The 17087-nt window shown below is 41.1% G+C and overlaps 1 pseudogene; it reads left to right on the top strand.

Annotated features, from left to right (window-relative positions):
• The first annotated feature begins 4241 nt into the window (after positions 1-4241).
• On the top strand, positions 4242-7649 carry LOC120864452 (annotated as a pseudogene).
• Positions 7650-17087: the final 9438 nt, after the last annotated feature.

The following is a 17087-nucleotide window of genomic DNA, read 5'->3' as shown; positions in this document are numbered from 1 at the left end:
TCCAACCAGTCCATTCTGAAGGAGATCAACCCTGGGATTTCTTTGGAGGGAATGATGCTGAAGCTGAAACTCCAGTACTTTGGCCACCTCATGCGAAGAGTTGACTCATTGGAAAAGACTCTGATGCTGGGAGGGATTGGGGGCAGGAGGAGAAGGGGACGACCGAGGATGGAATGGCTGGATGGCATCACGGACTCAATGGACATGAGTCTGGGTGAACTCTGGGAGATGGTGATGGACAGGGAGGCCTGGCATGCTGCGATTCATGGGGTCGCAAAGAGTCGGACACGACTGAGCGACTGAACTGAACTGAACCTTTAGTCATGTTTGTGGACATATCACATTATAATATTTTTAAATTATTATTTTTAAAATGGAAATGCTTGTTTTTCAACCCTATCCAAAGCAATATTAACTATGACCATTATGGTTTTTATGTGATAGTTTATTTTTTCTAATGTACATTCAAATATATTCATTAACAATTAAAGATTTATTTTCTGACTGTACCACCTGGCTTGTGGCACCCTAGTTCCCCATCCAGGGATTGTACTTGGGCCACAGCAGTGAAAGTGCCAAGTCCTAATCACTGAACTGCCAGAGAACTCCCACAATTAAAGATTTTTAAACAGCCTGTCTCTACAGCAGCTATAATCAACTTTTCTGTCCTCAGTGGTACACATATTATTCTTTTGGAAACCTTCTTTAGTATAAAGCTTAGGCAATTCTTAAAAACACACAGCCACAGCACATTTTGTAGTTATGAAGTAGATTTTTATGACGTTTGAGCTTTACAAAACCAACAAAAATTTATAGGCCAAATGAGTCTTCTATTCTTGATACTTAAAGATAGATTCAAGAGATATATTGCCTAACCAACATTTTTACTGGGCCATCACATTTTTATTAGCCTCACCCACTCTTTCTAATATCACAACAGTTGCTCGAGTGGCAGGAAAAATCATCCAGATATTGCCAGATCAGTCAATCAAATCATTCAATCAAGTAAAGCCCATACACTTATACACATATGTGTATGTTAGGTGATGTGCAGAATACTTATGAGCATAAACTCAACACTTTCCTTCAAAGAATGTGGAGTTTAACTGGTGCTATTAATATATTAAACATATTTAATCAGTTGATTACATATTAAGTGTAATATAAAAGAAGAATGGGCTTTCTAGGTGGCTCAGGGTCAAGAATCCGCCTGCCAATGTGGGGGATGCAGGAGACGTGGGTTTGATCCCTGCATCAGGAATATCCCCTAGAATTGGAAATTACAACCCACTCTAATATTCTTGCCTGGAAATTCCTTGGACAGAAGAGCCTGGGAGGCTATAGTCCATGGGATCACAAAGAGTTGGACACAACTGAGTAACTGAGCACACACACAAAAGGAATACAGGATTTTATAACAAGACAAGTATTTTCACCTAGATAAGTCAAGGAAGCCTTCTTGATTGAGTTGACATTTGATCTGAGAATTACAAGATAGATAAGATTTAGATAGGCAACTCTGAGACAAAGTTCCACAACAGAAAACCACAAAGTGTGTCCAGTGGATTATGAACAGACTCATTTGATTGATTCATTTATCCACTCAATCATTTAATTATGCATTAAATCATTCTATATTGAGCACCAGGTATGTGTCAGGTGTTCAGCAGACTCAGATAAAATGATAAAGAAAATAGGCACCGTATCTACCATCATGGAGTTACAATATGGTGTGGTCAAGGGAATAGGAAATGAGGCTGGATCTTGAGTACAGGGACTTGTTTTCTTAAAGACTTTTGCCTTTATTACAAGAGCAATGGGAACCAACAGAAGGATTTTAGGCTAGATGGAGACATGACCAAATTTGTGTTTGGAAAATAATTTTGGCTGTAGTATGGAGAATGATGGATTGGTTGGTGACTCTAGTCTACTAGTCTTTGGAGACTAGTAGAATAAAATCAAGAGATGATGGTATTCAAGACCAAGACTACTCTGATGGAGCTAGAGAGAAATAGAAGGAAGAGTATATTTAGGAAGTAAGACCAACACGAGTTGATGATGAATTGGGACCAGAAAGACGAAATGTCAAGGATAGAGCCCAGGTTTCTGGCTGGCAGAACCAAACGGATGCTAGGACTACCCACTGATACAGAACATCAGAACAGAAAAAAATTTAGGAGAAAATCATGAGCTCAGTTTCCATTTAAAGTGTCTTTGAGACATCTGGGAGATGACTTAGTAACTGTATGCATTTATAGGTTTGGAAATTCAAGGAAATGTAACTTTGTGAGTTATCTGGTATATTATTTTGGCTTCTCTGAGAATCCGATGCTGATTTGGAGTTACAAGGGGAAAAGATTTATCAGGAATGTAGAGAGTTGATAAAGTAAAAGAGTGAAAAAAAATAATGGCCATGGAACGCTTTCACATCACGATGTTGATGTGACACCAGGCAGGATAGAGACAGAATTGGACAGTGAGGACTTCAGGATGACAAAGTCCTGGCCAACTCAAGGATGAGCCCCAGATCAAAGATTGACATCAGAAGAGTCCCTCCGTAGGGCAGAAGGCCTTTGTCACAGGCCAGGTGCTTCTCAGGAAAAGCATGGCCTTGCCTCAAATACTGTGCTGAGTTTTGGCATATCTACAGCTAGAGGCTCTCACCTACTAGCCCTCCTCACCACTGAATAATAGGCTCTTTCTTGAAGGGAGATCTAACTGTCACACATTCCTGGTTGTCTAGTGCTGGCTGGAGACATCCATGTGGCTAAGATACCCTATCAAGAAAACTAAACGTGAGAAAATATATGGAGAAGTATTTATTACAGAATGACTGTATTTTGGTGAAAAATGGAAAAGATTAAAATCATGTTCTGAAGTCTCAATGTGGCATATAAGGTGTGTATTTTATGTATTTTATTCAAATTGTTCTCAAGACTACTGAAGTCTGTTTCTACAGATATAGAAAAGGCAGAGGAACCAGAGCTCAAATTGCCAACATCCGCTGGATCATTGAAAAAAGCAAGAGAGTTCCAGAAAAACATCTATTTCTGCTTTATTGACTATGCCAAAGCCTCTGACTGTGTGGATCACTATAAACTGTGCAAAATTCTGAAAGAGATGGGAATACTAGACCACCTGACCTGCCTCTTGATAAACCTGTATACAGGTCAGGAAGCAACAGTTAGAACTGGACATGGAACAACAGACTGGTTTCAAATAGGAAAAGGAGTACGTCAAGGCTGCATACTGTCACCCTGCTTATTTAATTTATATGCAGAGTACATAATGAGAAACGCTGGGCTGGAAGAAGCACAAGCTGGAATCAAGATTTCTGGGGAAATATCAATAACCTCAAATATGCAGATGACACCACCCTTATGGCAGAAAGTGAAGAAGAATGAAAGAGCCTCTTGATGAAAGTGAAAGGAGAGTGAAAAAATTGGCTTAAAGCTCAACATTCAGAAAACTAAGATCATGGCATCTGGTCCCATCACTTCATGGCAAATAGATGGGGAAACAGTGGCTGACTTTATTTTTCTGGGCTCCAAAATCACTGAGGATGGTTATTGCAGCCATGAAAGTAAAAGACGCTTACTCCTTGGAAGGAAAGTTATGACCAACCTAGACAGCATATTAAAAAGCAGAGACATTACTTTGCCAACAAAGGTCCATCTGTCAAGGCTATGGTTTTTCCTGTGGTCATGTATGGATGTGAGAGCTGGACTATAAAGAAAGCTGAGTGCAGAAGAACTGATGCTTTTGAACTGTGGTGTTGGAGAAGAGTCTTGAGAGTCACTTGGACTGCAAGGAGATCCAACCAGTCCATCATAAACGAGATCAGTCCTGGGTGTTCACTGGAAGGACTGATGTTGAAGCTGAAACTCCAATACTTTGGCCACCTGATGCAGAGAGCTGACTCATTTGAAAAGACCCTGATGCTGGGAAAGATTGAAGGCTGGAGGAGAAGGGGATGAGAGAGGATGAGATGGTTGGATGACATCACCGACTGGATGGACATGAGTTTGAGTGAACTCCGGGAGTTGGTGATGGACAGGGAGGCCTGGCGTGCTGTGGCTCATGGGGTCGCAAAGAGTCGGACATGACTGAGTGACTGAACTGAACCACAGATATGTTCAGTAAAATAACAAAATAAAATTTAAAATGTAACGAAAAGAGTTCTCTGAGCTCACAGTTCCTCTCTCTTCTCCTGGGAGGATTCTTGGCTTTTTTTCCCCAGCATGGCCCCCAAACACCAGTTTTCTCTTCCACCCCACGCGAAGAAACTGAAGAAAGCCAGGCCAACTCCTGCCTCCAGGCCAGATGAGGCATCTGCTTCTTCAAACTTGCCGAAGGAAGAAAAAGAACAGCAAGAAGCAATTGAATATATTCATGAAGTACAAAATGAAATAGACAGACTTAATGAACAAGCCAGTGAGGAGATTTTGAAAGTAGAACAGAAATATAACAAACTCCGCCAACCATTTTTTCAGAAGAGGTCAGAATTGATCGCCAAAATCCCACATTTTGGGGTAACAAACTTTGTTAACCAGTCACAAGGGTCTGCACAGCTTGGGGAGGAGGATGAAGAGGCGCTGCATTATTTGACAAGAGTTGAAGCAACAGAATTTGAAGACATTAAATCAGATTACAGAATCAGGTCAGTTCACTCACTCAGTCGTGTCCGACTCTTTGCGACCCCATGAATCGCAGCACGCCAGGCCTCCCTGTCCATCACCAACTCCCGGAGTTCACTCAGATTCACGTCCATCGAGTCAGTGATGCCATCCAGCCATCTCATCCTCTGTCGTCCCCTTCTCCTCCTGCCCCCAATCCCTCCCAGCATCAGAGTCTTTTCCAATGAGTTAACTCTTCGCATCAGGTGGCCAAAGTACTGGAGTTTCAGCTTCAGCATCATTCCTTCCAAAGAAATCCCAGGGTTGATCTCCTTCAGAATGGACTGTTTGGATCTCCTTGCAGTCCAAGGGACTCTCAAGTCTTCTCCAACACCACAGTTCAAAAGCATCAATTCTTCGGCACTCAGCCTTCTTCACAGTCCAACTCTCATATCCATACATGACCACAGGAAAAACCATAGCCTTGACTAGACGGACCTTAGTCGGTAAAGTCATGTCCCTGCTTTTGAATATACTATCTAAGTTGCTGATAACTTTTCTTCCAAGGAGTAAGCGTCTTTTAATTTCATGGCTGCAATCACCATCTGCAGTGATTTTGGTGCCCCCAAAGAATAAAGTCTGACACTGTTTCCACTGTTTCCCCATCTATTTCCCATGAAGTGATGGAACCAGATGCCACGATCTTCGTTTTCCGAATGTTGAGCTTTAAGCCAACTTTTTCACTCTCCTCTTTCACTTTCATCAAGAGGCTTTTTAGTTCCTCTTCACTTTCTGTCATAAGAGTCGTGTCATCTGCATATCTGAGGTTATTGATCTTTCTCCCGGCAATCTTGATTCCAGCTTGTGCTTCTTCCAGCCTAGCGTTTCTCATGATGTACTCTGCATAGAAGTTAAATAAGCAGGGTGACAATATACAGCCTTGACGTACTCCTTTTCCTATTTGGAACCAGTCTGTTGTTCCATGTCCAGTTCTAACTGTTGCTTCCTGACCTGCATACAGATTTCTCAAGGGCAGGTCAGGTGGTCTGGTATTCCCATCTCTTTCAGAATTTTCCACAGTTTATTGTGATCCACACAGTTAAAGGCTTTGGCATAGTCAATAAAGCAGAAATAGATGTTTCTCTGGAACTCTCTTGTTTTTTCCATGATCCAGCGGATGTTGGCAATTTGATCTCTGGTTCCTCTGCCTTTTCTAAAACCAGCTTGAACATCAAGGAGTTGAAGACCTACAAGACCTTTTAGAACTAACACCCCCAAAAGATGTCCTTTTTCATTATAGGGGACTGGAATGCAAAAGTAGGAAGTCAAGAAACACCTGGAGTAACAGGCAAATTTGGCCTTGGGATGCGGAATGAAGCAGGGCAAAGACTAATAGAGTTTTGCCAAGAAAATGCACTGGTCATAGCAAACACCCTCTTTCAACAACAGAAGAGAAGACTCTACACATGTACATCACCAGATGGTCAACACCGAAATCAGATTGATTATATTCCATGCAGCCAAAGATGGAGAAGCTCTATACGGTCAACAAAAACAAGACCGGGAGTTGACTGTGGCTCAGATCATGAACTCTTTATTACCAAATTCAGACTCAAATTGAACAAAGTAGGGAAAACTGCTAGACCATTCAGTTTGACCTAAATCAAATCCCTTATGATTATACAGTGGAAGTGAGAAATAGATTTAAGGGTCTAGATCTGATAGATAGAGTGCCTGATGAACTATGGAATGAGGTTCGTGACATTGTGCAGGAGACAGGGATCAAGACCATCCCCATGGAAAAGAAATGCAAAAAAGCAAAATGGCTGTCTGAGGAGGCCTTACAAATAGCTGTGAAAAGAAGAGAGGCGAAAAGCAAAGGAGAAAAGGCAAGATATAAGCATCTGAATGCAGAGTTCCAAAGAATAGCAAGAAGAGATAAGAAAGCCTTCTTCAGCAATCAATGCAAAGAAATAGAGGAAAACAACAGAATGGGAAAGACTAGAGATCTCTTCAAGAAAATGAGAGATAGCAAGGGAACATTTCATGCAAAGATGGGCTTGATAAAGGACAGAAATGGTCTGGACCTAACAGAAGCAGAAGATATTAAGAGGTGGCAAGAATACACAGAAGAACTGTACAAAAAAGATCTTAACAACCCAGATAATCATGATGATGTGATCACTAATCTAGAGCCAGACATCTTGGAAAGTGAAGTCAAGTGGGGCTTAGAAAGCATCACTATGAACAAAGCTAGTGGAGGTGATGGAATTCCAGTTGAGCTCTTCCAAATCCTGAAAGATGATGCTGTGAAAGTGCTGCACTCAATATGCCAGCAAATTTGGAAAACTCAGCAGTGGCCACAGGACTGGAAAAGGTCAGTTTTCATTCCAATTCCAAAGAAAGGTTACAGAATAGATTTTTATTTTGATGAAAACCCTTACTTCAAAAATAAAATTCTCTCCAAAGAATTTCATCTGAATGAGAGTGGTGATCCATCTTCAAAGTCCACTGAAATCAAATGGAAATCTGGAAAGGATTTAACGAAATGATCAAGTCAAACACAGAATAAAGCCAGCAGGAAGAGACAGCATGAGGAAGCAGAAAGCTTCTTCACCTGGTTTACTGATCATTCTGATGCGGGTGCAGATGAGTTAGGAGAAGTCATCAAAGATGCTATTTGGCCAAATCCATTACAGTTCTACTTGGTTCCTGACATGGATGATGAGGAAGGGGAAGGAGAAGCGGATGACGACGATGACGACGAAGAGGAAGAAGGATTGGAAGACATTGATGAAGAAGGGGATGAGGATGAAGGTGAAGAAGATGAAGATGATGATGAGGGGGAGGAAGGAGAGGAAGATGAAGGAGAAGATGACTAATGGAACACTGATGGATTCCAACCACTTTTAATTTTCTCCAGTCCCTGGCTGCAAGTTGCAGTCTTTATTTATTTTTTTTTTCCCTCCTCTTGTGCTCAGTCGCCCTGTTTTTGAGGTCTCTTTTCTCCTTTATACCACGGTTCACAACTTATTTGGGTGGGGGGGAGAATACCTTGAACAGAATTCAGTGGGAGAAGAATCTCTACCCCTTTCTGTTCCAAATTCATTTTTATCCCCTCCTGTCTCCACAAAAACTATGGAATCAACACCACCATGCTCTGTGGGAAAAAAAGAAAAACCTTATGCTCCCTTAGCTCTGCTGGAAGCTGGAGGGTGCTAGGCCCCTGTGTAGTAGTGCATGGAATTCTATCTTTTTTCCTCCTGTCTCTGTGTATTGGGCTCAGAGATTACACTGTGTCTCTATGTGAATATGGACAGTTAGCATTTACCAACATGTATCTGTCTACTTTCTCTTGTTTAAGAAAAGAAAAAAAAAACTTTAAAAAATGGGGTTATAGAAGGTCAGCAAAGGGTGGGTTTGAGATGTTTGGGTGGGTTAAGTGGGCATTTTGACAACATGGCTTCTCCTTCGGCATGTTTAATTGTGATGTTTACCGGACATCCTTGCAGTTTAAGATGACACTTTTAAAATAAAATTCTCTCCTAATGATGAAAAAGAAAATGTAATGAAGAAAACATGACAAAGGGGAATAAAAGTAGGCAGAAGATGGTGTAGCAAGAACAAGTTCTTTCAAAAACCACCTCATAGTTATACACACTGAATAGAAATGAAAACTGGGCTCTGAACCTTCTAGCTGCCAATGAATGAGGAGAATATAATCACCTATGATTCACGGTGTCTTGAGACAAAAACAAACTGTTTAAGAGAAACTCATTTTTCTTTCTGATACTAAGATGAGGAAGGATGTATGGGTCTTCAGAAAGAGTAACGTCACATAAGGAAATGGGCAACATCTTCACAAGCATTTTTATAAGAAACACAATAAGAAGGTCCATAACTCTGACTCAAATTTCTCTCCAGGATGACTAACACAGTTCTAGGTGGGGGCCTAATGACTAAATCAGAGAGAGATTTAACAGAATTTAGAGAGGAAAAAAATAGACTGAATGTCCTACAGACAATTCAAAATGGACTGGGATTGAAATCATCTCATAAAATTCTGAGGACCCTTGTAAGAAAAATAAGCCATCCTACTTCCCAGAGAATTGCCTTGAGGGACTATCAGTGAAGCAAACCAATAATCAAGAGGTAGATATTATTTTATTTTTTTTAAGTTACAAAGACAAGAGCTTTTGCATTAAACATTCCCTGCAGTTGACCATGGTTGGAGAAATATCAGCATTTAAAAAATTAAAGTAATGAACTGAACCAGTCCAATTTAGTCACTCAGTCCTGTCTGACTCTTTGCAACCTCACGGACTGCAGCACTCCAGGCCTCCCTGTCCATCACCAACTCCCAGAGTTTACCCAAACTCATCTCTTTTGAGTCAGTGATGCCAGCCAACCATCTCATCCTCTGTCATCCCCTTCTCCTCCTGCCTTCAATCTTTCCCAGCCAGCATCAGGATCTTTTCAAATGAGTCAGCTCTTCACATCAGGTGGCTAAAGTATTGGAGTTTCAGCTTCAGCATCAGTCCTTCCAATAAATATTCAGGACTGATTTCCTTTGTGATGGACTGCTTGTATCTCCTTGCAGTCTAAGGGACTCTCAAGAGTCTTCTCCAACACCACAGTTCAAAAGCATCAGTTCTTTGGCACTCAGCTTTCTTTGTAGTCCAGCTCTCACATCCATACATAACTACTGGAAAAACCACAGCTTTGACTATATGGAACTTTGATAGCAAAGTAATGTCTCTGCTTTTTAATATGCTCTCTAGGTTGGTCATAGCTTTTCTTCCAAGGTGCAAGTGTTTTTTTAATTTCATGGTTGCAGTCACCAATGGCAGTGATTTTGGAGCCCCCCAAAATAAACTCTGTCACTGTTTCCACTTTTTCCCTATTTATTTGCTATGAATGATGGGATCAGATGCCATGATCTTCGTTTTCTGAATGTTTAGATTTAAGCCAGCTTTTTCACTCTCCTCTTTCACTTTCATCAAGAGGCTTTTTAGTTCTTTGCTTTCTGCCATAAGGGTGGTGTCATCTGCATATCTGAGGTTATCAATATTTCTCCTGGCACTCTTGATACCAACTCTTCTTTGCTTTCAGCCATAAGGGTGGTGTCATCTGCATATCTGAGGTTATCAATATTTCTCCTGGCAATCTTGATACCAACTTGTGCTTCATCCAGCCTAGCGTTTCTCATAATATACTCTGCATATAAGTTAAATAAGCAGGGTGACAATATACAGCCTTTCCCGATTTGGAATCAATCTGTTGTTCCATGTACAGTTATAACTGTTGCTTCCTGACCTGCATATAGGCCTCTCAAGAGGCAGGTCAGGTGGTCTGGTATTCCCATCTCTTTCAGAATTTTCCACAGTTTGTTGTGATCCACACAGTCAAAGGCTTTGGCATAGTCAATAAAGCAGAAATAGATATTTTTCTGGAACTCTCTTGCTTTTTTGATGATTCAGCGTATATTGGCAATTTGATCTCTGGTTCCTTTGCCTTTTCTGAAACCATCTTGAACATCTGGGAGTTCACGGTTCACGTATTGCTGAAGCCTGGCTTGGAGAATTTTGAGCATTACTTTACTAGCATGTGAGATGAGTGCAATTATGCAGTAGTTTGAGCATTCTTTGGCATTGCCTTTCTTTGGGATTCAATGAAGTCTGACCTTTTCCCGTCCTGTGGCCACTGCTGAGTTTTCCAAATTTGCTGGCATATTGAGTGCAGCACTTTCACAGCATCATCTTTCAGGATTTGAAACAGCTCAACTGGAATGCCATCACCTCCACTAGCTTTGTTCGTAGTGATGCCTCCTAAGGCCCACTTGACTTCACATTCCAGGATGTCTGGCTCTAGGTGAGTGATCACACCATCGTGATTATCGGGGTCGTGAAGATCTTTTTTGTACAGTTCTTCTGTGAATTCTTGCCACTTCTTCTTAATATCTTCTGCTTCTGTTAGGTCCATAGCATTTCTGTCCTTTATTGAGCCCATCTTTGCATGAAATGTTCCCTTGGTATCTCTAATTTTCTTGAAGAGATCTCTAGTCTTTCCCATTAAGTTGTTTTCCTCTATTTCTTTGCGTTGATCACTGAGGAAGGCTTTCTTAACTCTCCTTGCTTTTCTTTGGAACCCTGCTTTCTTTCCTTTCCTCCTTTGCCTTTTGCTTCTCTTCTTTTCACAGCTATTTGTAAGGCCTCTCAGAAACCATTTTCCTTTTTGCATTTCTTTTTCTTGGAGATGTTCTTGATCCTTGCCTCCTGTACAATGTCACAAACCTCCATCGATAGTTCTTCAGGCACTCTGTCTATCTGATCTAATCTGTTGAATCTATTTCTCACTTCCACTGTATAGTCATAAAGGATTTGATTTAGGTCATACCTGAATGGTAGTGGTTTTCCCTACTTTCTTCAATTTAAGTCTGAATTTGGCAATAAGGACTTCATGATCTGAGCCACATTACATTCCTGGTTTCATTTTTGCTGACTATATAGAGCTTCTCCATCTTTGGCAGCAAAGAATATAATCAATCTGATTTCGGTGTTGACCATCTGGTGATGTACATGTGTAGAGTCTTCTCTTGTGTTGTTGCAAGAGGGTGTTTGCTATGACCAGTGTGTTCTCTTGGCAAAACTCTATTAGCATTTGCCCTGCTTCATTCTGTACTCCAAAGCTAAATTTGCCTGTTACTCCAGGTATTTCTTGACTTCCTACTTTTGCATTCCAGTCTCCTATAATGAAAAGGATATTTTGGGGGGGGTGTTAGTTTTAGAAGGTCTTGTAGGTCTTCATAGAACCATTCAACTTCAGCTTCTTCAGCATTACTTGTTGGAGCATAGACTTGGATTACCGTTATATTGAATGGTTTGCCTTGGAAACAGAGATCATTCTGTCATTTTTGAGATTGCTGTACTCAGCAATGTACTGTATTTCAGACTCTTTTGTGGACTATGATGGCTACTCCATTTCTTCTAAGGGATTCTTGCCCACAGCAGTAGATATAATGGTCATCTGAGTTAAATTCACCCATTCCAGTCCATTTTAGTTCACTGATTCCTAAAATGTCAATGTTCACTCTTGCCATCTCCTGTTTGACCACTTCCAATTTGCCTTATTTCATGGACCTAACATTCCAGGATCCTATGCAATGTTGCTCTTTACAGCATCAGACTTTACTTCCATCACTAGTCACATCCACAACTGGGTGTTGTTTTTGCTTTGGCTCCATCATCTCTTCATTCTTTCTGGAGTTATTTCTCCACTGAACTCCAGTAGCATATTGGGCACCTACCGACACGGGGAGTTCCTCTTTCAGTATCCTATCATTTTGCCTTTTCATACTGTTCATGGGGTTCTCAAGGCAAAATACTGAAGTGGTTTGCCATTCCCTTCTCCAGTGGAGCACATTTTGTCAGAACTCTCCACTGTGACCCATCATCTTGGGTGGCCTTACATGGCATGGCTCATAGTTTCACTGAGTTCGGCAAGACTGTGGTCCATGTGATCAGATTGGTTAGTTTTCTGTGACTGTGGTTTTCAGTCTGTTTGCCCTTTGATGGAGAAGGATAAGAGGCTTATGGAAACTTCCCGATGGGAGAGACTGACTGAGGGGAAAATTGGGTCTGATGGCTAGGCCATGCTCAGTTAATCTTTAATCCAATTTTCTGTTGATGGGTGGGGCTGTCTTGCCTCCCTCCTATTTAAGTGGGGCCAAACTATGGTGGGGAGAGGAGCAAGATAATCACGATGGTGTGATCACTCACCTAGAGCCAGACATCCTGGAATGTGAAGTCAAGTGGCCCTTAGAAAGCATCACTATGAACAAAGCTAGTAGAGGTGATGGAATTCCAGTTGAGCTATTTCAAATCCTGGAAGATGATGCTGTGAAAGTGCTGCATATTTGGAAAACTCAGCAGTGGCCACAGGACTGGTCAGTTTTCATTCTAATCCCCAAAAAAGGCAATGCCAAAGAATGCTCAGACTACTGCACAATTGCACTCATCTCACCCTGAAGTGACTTAGCACCAGCAGCAGCACACGCTAGTAAAGTAATGCTCAAAATTCTCCAAGCCAGGCTTCAGCAATACGTGAACTGTGAACTTCCAGATGTTCAAGCTGGTTTTAGCAATGGCAGAGGAACCAGAGATCAAATTGCCAACATCCGCTGGATCATGGAAAAAGCAAGAGAGTTTCAGAAAAACATCTATTTCTTTTTTATTGACTATGCCAAAGCCTTTGACTGTGTGGATCACTATAAACTGTGCAAAATTCTGAAAGAGATGGGAATACCAGACCACCTGACCTGCCTCTTGAGAAATCTGTATGCAGGTCAGGAAGCAACAGTTAGAACTGGACATGGAACAACAGACTGGCTCCAAATAGGAAAAGGAGTACATCAAGGCTGTATACTGTCACCCTGCTTATTTAACTTATATGCAGAGTACATCATGAGACACGCTGGGCTGGAAGAAGCACAAGTTGGAATCAAGATTGCTGGGAGAAAGATCAATAACCTCAGATATGCAGATGACACCACCCTTATGACAGAAAGTGAAGAGGAACTAAAAAGCCTCTTGATGAAAGTGAAAGAGGAGAATAAAAAAGTTGGCTTAAAGCTCAACATTCAGAAAACGAAGATCATGGCATCTGGTCCCATCACTTCAATGCAAATACATGGGGAAACAGTGTCAGACTTTATTTTTTGGGGCTCCCAAATCACTGCAGATGGTGACTGCAGCCATGAAATTAAAAGACGCTTACTCCTTGGAAGGAAAGTTATGACCAACATAGATAGCATATTCAAAAGCAGAGGCATTACTTTGCCAACAAATTCTGTCTAGTCAAGGCTATGGTTTTCCCTGTGGTCATATATGGATGTGAGAGTTGGACTGTGAAGAAAGCTGAATGCAGAAGAATTGAGGCTTTTGAACTGTAGTGTTGTAGAAGACTCTTGAGAGTCCCTTGGACTGCAAGGAGATCCAACTAGTCCATTCTAAAGGAAATCAGTCCTAGGTGTTCTTTGGAAGGACTGATGCTAAAGCTGAAACTCCAATATTTTGGCCACCTCATGCGAAGAGTTGACTCATTGGAAAAGACTCTGGTGCTGGGAGGGATTGGAGGCAGGAGGAGAAGTGGACAACAGAGGATGAGATGGCTGGATGGCATCACCAACTCTATGGACATGAGTTTGGGTGAACTCTGGGAGTTGGTGATGGTCAGGGAGGCCTGGTGTGCTGCAATTCATGGGGTTGCAAAGAGTCGGACACAACTGAGTGACTGAACTGAACTGAAATTATGGTGGACTCCCCTGGTGGCTCAGATGGTAAAGCATCTGCCTAAGATGTGGGAAACCCAGGTTCAATCCCTGGGTCAGGAAGATCTCCTGGAGAAGGAAATGGCAACCCACTCCAGTATTCTTGCCTGGAAAATCCCATGGATGGAGGAGCCTGATGGGCTATAGTCCATGTGATTACAAAGAGACACGACTGAGAAAATTCACTTTCACTTTAAACTATGGTGGAGGTAATGTAGATAATGGTGACCTCCTTCAAAAGGTCCCATGCATGCACTGCTGCACTCAATGCCCCCAGTCCTGCAGCAGGCCACCACCTACCCACGCCTCCGCCAGAGAGTACTGGACACTCACAGGCAAGTCTGGGTCAGTCTCTTGTGGGGTCACTACTGATGTCTCCTGGGTCCCGGTACACACAAGCTTCTGTTTGTGCCCTCCCAGAGTTGGTTTCCCAGTCCTATGTAAGGTCTGGCAGCTCTATGGTGTGGTTAATGGCAACCTCCTCCAAGAGGGCTTATGCCACACCCAAGTCTGCTTCCCCCAGAGCCCCTGCGGCAGGCCACTGCTGACCCGTACCCCACAGGAGAAGCTCAAACACAGTTCTGTCTCAGTCTCTGTGGGGTCTCTGGGTCCTGGTGCACACAAGGTTTGTTTCAGCCCTCTGAGTGTCTCTGGTAGGTATGGGCTTGATTCTAAACGTGATTTTGCCCCCCTTCCTGTCTTGCTGGCGCTTCTCCTTTGCTTTTGGATGTGGGGTATCTCCCTACAGTCACTCCAGCACCACACACTGCCACTCCAGTGCTGCACGGCCGCTGGATCATGGCATCTGGTCCCATCACTTCATGGGAAATAGATGGGGAAACAGTTGAAACAGTGGCAGACTTTATTTTGGGGGGCTCCAAAATCACTGCAGATGGTGACTGCAGCCGTGAAATTAAAAGACGCTTGCTCCTTGGAAGCAAAGCTATGACCAACCTAGACGGTATATTAAAAAGCAGAGACATTGCTAACAAAGGTCCGTCTACTCAAAGCTATGGTTTTTTCAGTGGTCATGTATGAATGTGAGAGTTGGATTATAAAAAAAGCTGAGTGCTGAAGAATTGATGCTTTTGAACTGTGGTGTTGGAGAAGACTCTTGAGAGTCCCTTGGACTGCAAGGAGATGAACTAAATATTTCAGCACGGAATGATCTGAATATTTACCTCTTTTTTAAAAGAAAATATTTAAAAAGAAAACCGCTACTCTCAATGAAGTGTTCACAGGACATCTAACCTACGGCATTTTTAGCTCCACCTCATGAAATCCTCAGAAGATATAATCTATATTTGATTTTCTACTGATTAGATTTTTTCTGTGGTGGTTTTAAATTATGTCAACAAATTCTATGATTCTGCCTTCAGGAGGTGGAGCTTAATTCCTCTTCTTATTTAGTGTGCCCCTTCTAATGAATACAATAAAGTGCAAGTGATGATTTATTTGAGGGAATATCCTTGTTAAATATATTCAGTAAATATGTTTGTGTTCCCTTTAAATTTTAGTCGATGGGTACACGCTTCCTAGAAGTATATTTAAAAATATTCTAACTTTTGAAATCAAAGAATGACAACTGATTTTAATCTCCTTATATTTTGATATGTTGAATACATTCTTAAATGAGCTCAATATAATTTCTGTGACTGTCATTTTATGACCCAGAATGGCATAGTGGGTCAAACTCTACAGCTTTGGGTATGTAACCTTGGGAAACTTATTCAACAGGACTGTGCCTCTGTTTTCTTCTCTAAAATAATTGGTGAAAATAATAAAATATAAGTTATATGATTGGTATGAATAGTATATAAATTTACATAAAAAATTTAAAACAGTGTCTGACATATTGTAACTCCTCCCATAAATGTTAAAGGAAAAATGATTGATTCCATATTTGTTTTCATTAAATATATTTTAAAAGAGTATTTCTTGAAACAAGTTTTTGGTACATTTGATCAGTCAGTTTTGCCATTCATAAATCAGTTATTCAGTGAATTGATTTTGATAGTTTAATTTTCTATTAATTCCTATGCTTTCTGTTGATGATGATCCTCTATCATTGTTTATGACTGTGCTTTAAAATTTTATTTCTTCAGTGTAGAGCAGACTTTTGGACTCTGAGGGAGAGGGAGAGGGTGGGATGATTTGGGAGAATGGCATTGAAACATGTATACTATCATGTAAGAAATGAATCACCAGTCTATGTTTGATGCAGGATACAGGATGCTTGGGGCTGGTGCACAGGAATGACCCAGAGAGATATGGGGTGGGAGGTGGGAGGGGGGTTCATGTTTGGGAACTCATGTACACCCGTGGTGGATTCATGTCAATGTGTGGCAAAACCAATACAGTATTGTAAAGTAAAATAAAGTAAAAATAAAAATAAATAAATAAATAAATAAAATTTTATTTCTCCAAAAACCATGCCAGAGACGCCATACATGACTAAATATGCAATTACTATTTTAAAAGCAGAAATTAGTATAAAAGGTCCTTAAGACTTCAAAAACTGATATTCAGAGCACGTATGATTGGAAATCTGACTCACCGACCAACTGGAGAAGATTTCTCTATTTTTCATCCCTAACTGAAAAATGAAATACTATGAACACTTTGTTATGTTATTTTCATGCTTGTTTATAACGTTACAGAAATATATGTGGAATGTGTGAGTTATAAGTAAAGGAAAGGAGCTTGCTGAAGGAAAAATACACGCCCTGAATCTTGTAAATGACAGTTAATCCAGTCACAAGAAAATACCTTCGCCTTTATGGTACTTGTACAATATTTTCTAATTGCAATTAATGGAAAATTTGTTATCAGCTCATTCTCTAAACTAAAGGGATGAGAATACAAATCTTTGCTTTTGGTTTTGTTGCTAGCCCAGTGTAGACTGAACATTAATTAATAGTTAATAGCCGAACAACTCAGGCAGCCCGTTTTGGATCCAAAAATATTCTTAAAGATGGAAAAGCCATATTAACTGCAGTAAGCTGTAATATCTAGCTGGTTCTGCTGATCCCAAATTGTAGGATTTCTGCTTTGCAAGGGGCTCTGTAAATCATCTAGCCCGAACCTTCTATTGAGGGTATTTAAGGGAAGTTTTTAGAGACTTCAAAGGCTTCATAAGACCG

This window comes from Oryx dammah, unplaced genomic scaffold, assembly GCF_014754425.2.
Source record: "Oryx dammah isolate SB20612 unplaced genomic scaffold, SCBI_Odam_1.1 HiC_scaffold_5, whole genome shotgun sequence".
Classification (NCBI taxonomy): domain Eukaryota; kingdom Metazoa; phylum Chordata; class Mammalia; order Artiodactyla; family Bovidae; genus Oryx; species Oryx dammah.
The sequence above is the reverse complement of the archived record's forward strand: the minus strand, read 5'-3'. Positions and strand labels throughout refer to the sequence as shown.